At 45.1% G+C, this 10,580-nt stretch overlaps 1 pseudogene across 1 annotated transcript; it reads right to left on the bottom strand.

Moving 5' to 3' along the window:
- Positions 1–4,157: 4,157 nt before the first annotated feature.
- LOC309358351 (mediator of RNA polymerase II transcription subunit 22 pseudogene) lies at positions 4,158–4,725 on the bottom strand (annotated as a pseudogene). The gene has a single exon. The product of its transcript is annotated as a mediator of RNA polymerase II transcription subunit 22 pseudogene (transcript).
- Between the last annotated feature and the right edge of the window lie 5,855 nt (positions 4,726–10,580).

Genomic DNA, 10,580 nt, shown 5'->3' on the forward strand with positions numbered 1-10,580 from the left:
AAACTGGAGCAGTTACTTTCGGCGTTTGGGAACCGAGGTTTGACTGTAGAGGCCCAGAACTTAAAGCCCTCCATCAGTGTTTCCCAATCTTCCCTGCCGCTTTAAAATTGCTGAGGGCCTCGGTAAGTCACTGAATGGTTTTCGTCTCCCTGTTGTAGCCTGATTTACTGCGCTAGATGCCACATAGTTTTTAATTGCATTTGTACAGCTTCCTTTCCTACACTGCATTTTGTGGCGTAAACATTCGAATCCCATAGAAAACAATCTGAGACACAATAAACAAATGATCCAATGCAATATGAGAAACTGAAAGAAGCAATGCAAATATAATTGAAAAACAGGATCTGACTATTTCATGAGCTATGTCCATTCACAATCTCTGCTCCCCTATCTGCTGACCCCTAGCCAGCGTGCTTTGGGCAAAGGACTTTAAAGCAACCCCTGTGCTCTTGTTTGAGGCTGAAACCCAGCACTAAGGATCTCCCGCCCCCATTGGCTGATGTGACAGGACAGTGATCCTGCTGGTTCTGGGTGTGCAAGAGCGCACTCCTGCGCATCTGAAACTGCTCAGTTCAACCACACAGGGCAGACAGCAAAAAGCTGATAATGAAGAGTCTCTTTCCTTTGAAAGGAAGCAAAAAAAAAAAAATCTCTTCCCATTATCAGCATCTTGCTGCCTGCTGTGAGCTTTGAAGTCCTGACACATGGAGCCAAAAAGATTCTACACTGCTGATGTATAAAGATACATGGTGCCCTGTGCTATAATCGGGGAACTAGGCATAACTCAGTGGCAGAGCACAGGCAGGCAGAAGGTCTCAGATTCAATCCCCAGCATCTCCCTCCAGGTAGGGCTGAGAATATCCGATGTGAAACCTGTGGCAGCTGCTGCCAGCCAGTGTAGTAACACTGTGCCAGGTGGACCAATAGTCTGATTCAGTATAAAAAAGCTTCCTGTTTCAAGGGCTGCTAACTCAATGGCAAAGCATCTGCTTTGAACCTGGGACCTTCTGCATGCAATAATTGCTAGGACCAGGAATTATGCTTGCCTGCAACCTTGGGAAGCTGCTGCCAGCCAGAGTCGACAATCTGAGCACGATGGGCCAACAGTCCCGACTCCATACAAGGCAGCTTCCTAATCATGTGAGACTGCAGTGCTCAATACAGAGCGCTCATAAAGCAAGCGAGAGACATTAAAATTATCATTGGCAGAAATGCTACTGAAACAGCAATGCACACAGATTTGGAACAGGCTCGCTCCAATGAAAATGCATTTTTTCACTGTCTTTTCTTCTCTTTCTTTGGCCCCCACCCCAAAATACAGCCCCTCTCTCCACAAGCGTGCTAATTTAAATATGCAGCATCAGAGCAACTGATATGAACAACTTTGGCTGTGATGTTATTCCAAAGGAAAGACTGAAATTTGGTTGTCGCAACAATACCCTCCACAGTTCAGGAACGACACAAGTAGCCGGCTGGTTCGTTGCGTGCAGATCCGCAGCTCTTCTGAAGAAGCACTTCATGTGACAGAGAAAATTAAGGCAAGCCATCTCTTCTGCGGCCCCCTCTGGGACACAGCCCTGCTCCAGAACACATGCTCTGCGAAACCCCAAACCCCCTTTGCCAATCTGCTCACGCAGATGGGTATTTTTACTCAGGAAGGAGAAAACATCAAAATATTGTCAAGACCCGCCTGGCGCATTCAGCAGAATGCCAGCCATCTTGATAATGCAATGCGAGGAGAATCTCCCACCGGAGGCCCAGAGCCAAGGAATTATACAGAAGCATATGGGTACCCCTACCTCACAAAAACAGTTAGTGTGGGTTAACAAAAACTAAACTAACAGTATTGGTTCTACTCAAAGTAGCCATTGACTAACCAGTAAAAAGGTAAAGGGACCCCTGACCATTAGGTTCAGTCGTGGCCGACTCTGGGGTTGCAGCACTCATCTCGCTTTATTGGCTGAGGGAGCTGGCGTACAGCTTCCGGGTCATGTGGCCAGCATGACTAAGCCACTTCTGGCAAACCCGAGCAGCGCACGGAAATGCCATTTACCTTCCCGCTGGAGCGATACCTATTTATCTACTTGCACGTTGACGTGCTTTCGAACTGCTAGGTTGGCAGGAGCAGGGAGTGAGCAATGGGACCTCACCCCCTCATGGGGATTTGAACCGCCAACCTTCTGATCGGCAAGTCCTAGGCTCTGTGGTTTAACCCACAGCGCCACCCGTGTCCCAGTAATTGGCCACTAATCATTTGCAATCACCTTGGCTAATATTACTAATAATATTATCACAACTTCGAAGACAACCAGCCCCTCCCTCCTCCCTGCGTTCTCTCAAGCAAACCAAATAATCTCTGCCTCTGCAGGAACACCCCCACAGGTCTTGTATTGTAGCGTCAATGTGCTGGCTTGTAAACAATTGTTTTTTGATTAATACTCTGATTAAACTACGTGACTTTAAAAACAACGACTGACGTTTCTAGTCCTTATGGCATTTCCGTCCTGGGTGGCGGTGAATCAATTACAGTAGCTTCCCAGCTACTTTACTGGGGAAAATGCCCCTGTGCAGCGCAGCCAGGGGGTTTCATCTGAACTAACGGAGGCTCAATCCTGGGAACTATTTTGGGTACCAGCGATCGTCAGCCCTGCAGCATAGGAAATGAGTGTATCTGAGCAAATACAGTGTTTATCCCAGTGTTTAACTTCCAGACAAGCTTAAAGGAAAGTAGCCCTCGATCTGCTGCGGATCATAATAACCCCAATGCCTTTATAGCTTACAGTGCTTGCATTGTGCACATTTGTTTGTAAAATCTGTTTATTTGACCTATAATTCGATAATTATGATACACTGTTCTCAAAAGTCTCTTTTTAATGCTTTTTAATGGCTATTTTATATCATCTATGTTAACCCGCTTACAGAGTTTGTTTTTATTAAACGGCATACAGGCCTCCCTAAAAAAACGTAATAAATATCGCCACCCTGTACAGCTCTTCCAAAGGCGGCTGCCACAACCCTAGACAGCCCCAAATCCCCAGGAGGCTGCAGTGCAACTCTAGGCAGCAATTTCTCCAGGAGCGAAATCGATCACGGGCTCTGACGCGTCTTACAAATATCCCAACCCGATCGATGGCGCCCTATTCCGGAGGAGTGATAAATCCCGCCGGGATCGATAGGCGAGAGTAAACAGGGCCTGGATCCAGCCGCAAAACCGAGACTTGCAGGCTCGGTAAATCCAAGATCCTCTTCATCCGATGCCCTTGCCTGCCTCCGCCTTCTACAAGCCTGGCGCGCTTTTTCAAACTTCCCGTCTCCAAACCGAGCACCCAGAGCTCTAGATCGCTTGCTTGGCATGCAGAACTCGCCGGCATCTCCGGGTAGGGCAGGGAGAAGACCCCCGCCTGAAACCCCGGAGAACGCTGCTGCTGCTGCTGCCAGTCAGTGTGGACAATACTGGACCAGATGCAGCAACAGTCCGACTCGGTACAAATCCAGTTTCCTAATCCACACGGCGCACGATGTGCACAGCTGCGTCCGGTGGCGCACAATTCGGGGAAGAAAGACACCCCCCCCCAAAAAAGCTCATAGATATTGCATTGGGGTGTCAGCAGGGGGTGGGGGAAACCAGCTTACCTTGCATGGCTCTTTTAGCCAAGCTGAGAACGCAGAGTGGGCGCAAGCGACCTCTCCAAAATCCCCCTGCACTAAAAAAAAAAACCAACGATCGTAGCAAGGACTCTCCGGAACAAGAAATAAGGGCGAAGGCCGGATGTGGGCCGGGAGGGTGGAGGTGAAGGGGGCCACGCCTGGGCAGCTTAGCAAGGCGGAGCAGGGTGGGATCTGAGTTGGCAAGGTGATCAGCGAGCGGAGGAAGCCCCAAACGCTAAACGTGATCCAGCCTTATAAAGCCGGGGTCTTCCTCATTTTGCAGCTGTGTTGGAAATTGTTTGGGGTTTTCTTTTGTATGTATAAAAATTGACTTTATTCAAACAATTTGTTAACAATTAGAGGAATATACATTTTTACAATTAACACCCCCCACAAAATCCTACTTTTAACATCGCCACAAGCATGTTGCAATCGAGTATTCAGGCGAACTGGCACCACCAGACCGTTCAAATGCCACAAAACTGTGGAGAATTGCAGGGGCTCCCTTTTCAGGCATGCTCCACCAGGTCTGCTCCATGCATGGCAGCCTCCAGAGGCATGGCTAGGCCTGGAGAGGACGTGGTTGGCTCCTGTCTCCTATATGCTTCACACAGCAAGAGGTTGTTGCTGTCACACAGACTGCAGCCGGAAGAGTAATATTCTTCTTCCAGCACATAGAGGTCTATGGAGATCTGATCACGCAGGGCAATAAGTTTCTTGTCACATTCCTCCTGAAGGCTGCGCAACTGCTGGTTCCCATTGTTGATGGCTTCATTGATGGAAGGGAAGTCATCGAGGATCAGGAACTGTTTTAGGTCAGAGACAAGCTTCATAAGAGACTCACCAGCCCGAAGAATATTTGCAGCTCTGACATGCATCTCATAGTTGTCCTGCTCGCCTTGGGTTGCCCAAGAAACTTGTGTTTCTTCCTCAATCTTTGCAGTTTTGATTATCTCTCTGAAGTTATCCATGACCGACTTGATGTCATCTTTCAGCCTTTTGTTGTAAGACTGAAGGAAGGTTTCCTTGCTCTGGGGGAGCACACGCTGCTGCGACATTGTGGTAGCAAGGAGACAATCTTAAGTGTTATAGAAAAAAACGCTCCTTTTCGCTTATCCAAGAACCGGTATAGAGTCCTTGAATAGGTTCCCTGAACAAAGGTGTGCAAGCCCTTATATAGACTTTTGAAATTGCCCGTCCTGTAGCTCAAGACCACCACCCCCCAAACATCATACATACATCACAGGAGGAGCTGGTCCCCAACAGAAATACATCACAGGAGGCCTCTACAACAGAAATCCTGTTTATCAAGATAGCTGACAGTCGTCACTGATTGCTCCACCTGGGCATGCCGGCCATGCCTTTTGAGATGCTAAATGCTTAGTTCCTGAATCCAGGTCACAGGCTCACCCTATTCATACACAAATACGCCCTCAAGACAGGATTTCAGTAAAGAGACAATAAGGAGGTTTTCCCGTGTCCTTCCTCACTGCAGAGGAACATTTGAGGTTACTGGCAGAATCAAAATGACTTCAGGATTGCTCTCCTGTACTATTACAGACACATGGTTTATATACTTATGTGTTCTGGGAGTTGATATACAATGAATTGAAAAAAATGTTGAAATATACATTTGTTAAGAAACCAGAGGCTTTTCTCTTAGGAATTGTTGGCAATGAAATAAATAGAAAGGATAATAAAATCTTCCAATATGCAGTAACAGCGGCAAGAATATTACTGGCTCAGAAATGGAAACAACAATTACCAACGTTGGAGGAATGGAGAACGAAGCTGATGGACTATGCAGAACTTGATAAACTGACTGGGAAGATTAGATATCAACGAGATCAAAAATTCATCAAGGACTGGAGAAAATTAACAGATTACTGGGAATGTATAAGTGATAACGAAATAACGTTAGTGGCATTTAGAGAAGCTCTGTGATAAAATAAGAAATATTGTAAAAAAGTAAAATATAAGAGGGGGGAAGGCATAAAGGCAATATCAAAATTTGGAAATGTGTATTTAAATAAATTAAATTTTGAATGATTGGCAGAGAAGCCGAAGGAAGTCAAAAAATTGAAAAGTTTAACAGAAATTGTAATGTGGTACGATTGTATGGAAAAATTAATAAAATATAATTATATATACTTATGTGTTTGCCTTGTACATTTATGAATGTTTATTTTATATTTGGGACCTTAGAATTCTTATAACTTTCGCTTACTCAATATATGTAATCCTCTTGAAGACAGGCGGCCATTTTTCCTTTTACTCTTGTGAATAAGTCGTCCTTCATTGGCTACGTCCAAACCATGGGGCGGGGGAAAGGAAGAAGGAAAAAAGAAAGCTGTCCAGTAAACAGGAGTGAAAAGGATTGGGAACACCATGCAGGTGTTAGAATTGTAGAATTGAAAGGGACCCTGACTATCATCTAGCCCAAGCCCTGCAATGCAGGAATATGCAGCTGTCCCAGACAAGGATCGAACCTGCAACCTTGGCATTTATCAGCGCCATACTCTAGCCAGCTAAGCTATCCAGTCTTATGTTGCTCAAAAAATAATAACATTGTGTATGCCATCAAATGCCAACAGTGTCCTTCAGCTCTCTATATTGGACAAACAGGCCAGACCTTACGCCAAAGAATAAACGGACATAAATCGGACATCAGGAATCACAAGACAGAGAAACCAGTAGGAGAACACTTCAATCTCCCAGGACATTCTATACAAGATCTCAAAGTAGCTGTTTTACTACAAAGGAATTTCAGAAATAGACTGGAAAGAGAAGCTGCTGAATTGCAACTTATCACCAAACTTAAAACCATGGAGAAACCTGGTCTGAACAAAGACATTGGATTCTTATCTCATTATACATGACAAAGCCACTTTTCACCTTCTCACCCCTTGCTTTTTCCTGTAAGACCTATTGCAGTCGTTAAGAGTCGTCAACAGGCTCATCACAGCTATCTGCCAATCACCCATTCCCACCACCCTTCTGAGTAATACCCCTCCCCACCTTCTCACTATATAGAAGGGTCTGGAAACTTCTGTTTCAGTGTATCTGAAGAAGTGTGCATGCACACGAAAGCTCATACCAAGAACTAACTTAGTTGGTCTTTAAGGTGCTACTGGAAATAATATTTTTTGTTTTAAAAAATAATAATTCATTTTTAGTGTCTGAGACCCCAGAAGCAGAGACGGGTCCTTTAGCTCTTCATACTTGGGATTCTGGGCACATCCAGAGTGCAGACTGAGATCTCCTGGCTCAGGCTGGGTGGACAGAGTGGGAGCGGTTTGCTACTTTTTCCCCCCTTGGGTGTTGGTACTGCCAGAACCCCAAGGAAATGCTGCCTGGGTTTTGGGATAGGGTTTACTGGTTTACATACCTGGTGGGGTGTGTCGGAATTTTGATAATCTGTACTTCTTTCCAGTCAAATTGGATTCTGGCACATAAGAAGTAATGACATCATCAGGAGCGGACTTTAGGGCAGAAGTCTAAACCCCCTTGCAGGAGAGCAAGCAGGAGTGGCCCCCAGACATCGCAGGGCTGAGGTACCACAAGTAAAGTTATAGACATTATAATCTAAATTTTGGGGTTCCGCTAAGACCAGGTGTTGCCTAAAGCATCGCCAATTAGTAGCAGACTAAGGTCAGGAGAACATGATTGAATACCTTTTATCTCCCTGCTTTCTCCTGACAGGCTGCTGAGATAGTAAGAGTGCAGTGCCTCTTATCTCCTGGTTCCTTTGAAATGAAAAGTAAAAAAACAAAACAAATGGAGAGTGCCAGACAGGCTCTTTTGACCACTTTACATTTCCAGCTAGGAGAGAGCAAAAAAAAAATACCTATCAGCCTTTGTAGATGTTATGCCCTGATCTTAAGTGAGTCAAAATGAAGGATAAATAAAATAAGGAAATTGTCCAGTAGCACCTTAGAGACTTAGTTGGTTTGTTCTGGGTATAAGCTTTCATGTGCATGCACACTTCTTCAGATACACTGAATGAAGGATGTTTCAGATTGTTGCTATTCTGCAGATCAATCACATGCAGACCAGTTAGTTAATTAAAGTGGATTTTTCGCTGGTGTGCAACAAACAACCTTCCAGTCCCCCCCTTTTTTTTGCATGCAGGATGTCCCAGTTTCAATCCCCACTATCTCCAGGTAGATCTGGGAATGTCACCTGCCTGAAGCCGTGGAGAAGCCACTGCCAGTCAGTGTAGACAGCACTGAGCTGGAATAATAGATTTTGGCAGTTGTGCCAGAGGACAATTATTTGAGGCCCTAAAATTTAATAGACAGATTTTTACACAACCAACTGTTCAGGATCTGCTCGCGGACAGCGATGACCAAATTACTTTAATAGCGGCTGAATTTTAAAGTGCTGTCCATGAAGAAAGAATGGGCCATGATAAAGAGACTTAGTGGTTTTTATTGGTAGGTGATGTTGCTATGTTGTATTATATTATCTATGTTCATCGATTTATTTCTTGGAGTTAAGAATAAGACTGGGATAAACTGTGTTTGCAGAGCCTGTATTTTATACAGTCTGTATATGATGCTTGTTAGTTAATGTGTGGTGTGTTATGCCTAATAAAGGATTTTGAATTAAAAAATAGAATCGTAGAGTTGGAAGGGACCCCAAGGGTCATCTAGTCCAACCCACTTCAATGCAGGAATCTCAGCTAAAGCATCCATGACAGATGGCCACCCAACCTCTCCTTGGAAACCTCCAAGGAAGGCGAGTCCACCACCTTCCAAGGAAGTCTGTTCCATTGCTGAACAGCTCTTGCTGTCTGAAAGTTCTTCCTGATGTTTAGTCAAAGTCTCCTCTCTTGTAACTTGAAGCCATTGGCTTGAGTGCCTACCCTCCAGAGCAGGAGAAAACAAATTTGCTCCAAATTCCATGTGAGAGCTGTGATAGGAATTTTGACGTATTAGATATATGTTAAATGTTCATAAGTGTACCAACCAAGCATGTACATAGATCAGCAAAGGAAGACCGAACTGAAACCATTTTTGATTCCCAAACTGAAATGAAACCATTTTGACTCCCAAACTGAGCTAATGTTTTCTCTGCAAGGTCAAAGGAAAATGAAAAAGCCTCCCCATTGTCTTTTCCTTCACAAATCCTGTCTTAAGGGTATGTCTGTGTTTGAATAGGGTGAGCCTGTGACCTGACTCAGGAACTAAGTATTTATCATTACTAAGTATTTATCATTACAAAAGACTGGCCAGGCTCCCCAGGGTATCCAATCAAGTAAGCAGGCAATCGAATCAAGTGACCATTAAACAGGTAACCTGTCAGGCAAGATAAACAAGTCACTCACATTTCTGTTTTGTTGTTGTTGTTGTTTAGTCGTGTCCGACTCTTCCTGACCCCATGGACCAGAGAACGCCAGGCACCTCTGTCCTCCACTGCCTCCCGCAGTTTGCTCAAACTCATGCTAGTAACTTGAAAACACTGTCCAACCATCTCGTCCTCTGTCGCCCCCTTCTCCTTGTGCCCTCCATCTTTCCCAACATTAGGGTCTTCTCCAGGGAGTCTTCTCTTCTCATGAGGTGGCCAAAGTACTGGAGCCTCAATATTTCTGTTTTAGACCACCTTTTCTGTGATGAAGGTATGATGTATCTGGGGGGTGGTCTTGAGCTCCAGGGCAGGGAATTTAAATTGTCTATATAAGGCCTTGCACGCTATTGTTCTGGGTTCCTCCTCCTTTCCTGCATGTGAGGGGAGCACCCTGTTGCAACAGATCAATAAAGATCCGGCTTACTAGCTGCTTTGCTTCTCAATATTCTCTGGTTGGCCTCTCCTCCTACCAATAGGGAACCTATGTAAGGACTCTATATGGGCTCTTGGATACCCCATAAGGGAAAAGGGCATATTTTTGATTTACAACAACTGGAATCTTACTTTATTTTAGAAGGACCCTAACTCAGCAGAAGAGCATCTGCCCTGCATGCAGAAAGTTCCAGGCTCAATCTCCGGCATCTCCATGTAGGCCTGGGAAAAGATTTCAGTCTGCAATGCTGGAGAAGCGCTGCCATTCAAATCTAATACCGAGCTGAGAGGACCAATCCTTTGGCTTGCTATAAGGCAGCTTCCCATGCCTAGCTCCATGGCTTGTTAGAAGAAAAGTTGGTGTCTCTGGTTGGAAACGTTCCAGCTCCCAGGAGCAAGAGGATCTCCCCTTCTTGCTGAGCTTGTTTTCCGGTGACTGCCTTCCGACTGAAGCCAGCTAGCAAACACATTTAGATGTGCTAATAGGACGCTCTTGGGGGTTGCAATGTAATCAAGTTGGTGTCCGTAATTGCATTAACTAGCCTGAGCTAATTGGACAGGCCCCTAGTTGGTGATGATGTAGGAGTGACTCAACCCGGGTTTCCATTTCTTAAGCGGAGAGCTTGCATTGCAGCTAGGAGAGTGTAGAACAGCACAGACTGTTTCCAGTCCCCCGTAGAAAATCTTTACGTTTTTGTGTCAATTATCAAAATGTTCTGACAGCCCTCCCTTAAGTCCTCTTCTTTCACCTGTCAGTTCTTCCTGGGTCTTGTTTCAGCCTGTTGCCCCTTCCCTATACAACGTTTGACAATCTGCTGCGGGTCAATCACACAAGTTTAACTGCTATTTTCTAGCCCTTGTGTCAATATTATGCTTACCAGGCAACACTGAGTGCAGTATTTGCTGGGAGATGGAGGGACAGCTGTCCCAATGATGGGCTTCAGCCAACATCTGATATAGCCCTTTACCATTCTGACTTTTAAAGTGGAGAGATAAAAATTGCTTTGTTGGAAGACTAAAGCCTTAACCCTTTTCAGCTCTCCCCAGACCACACCCCCTCTTGCTAAATTGCACCCCTCACCAGCTCTCCACCACACCTTGAATGATTTAGCATGACTGGAATATGTTATAATAATTCCAAGGAGCCATAA

The sequence above is a fragment of the Podarcis melisellensis genome, assembly GCF_964234715.1.
Source record: "Podarcis melisellensis genome assembly, chromosome: 16".
Taxonomy (NCBI): domain Eukaryota; kingdom Metazoa; phylum Chordata; class Lepidosauria; order Squamata; family Lacertidae; genus Podarcis; species Podarcis melisellensis.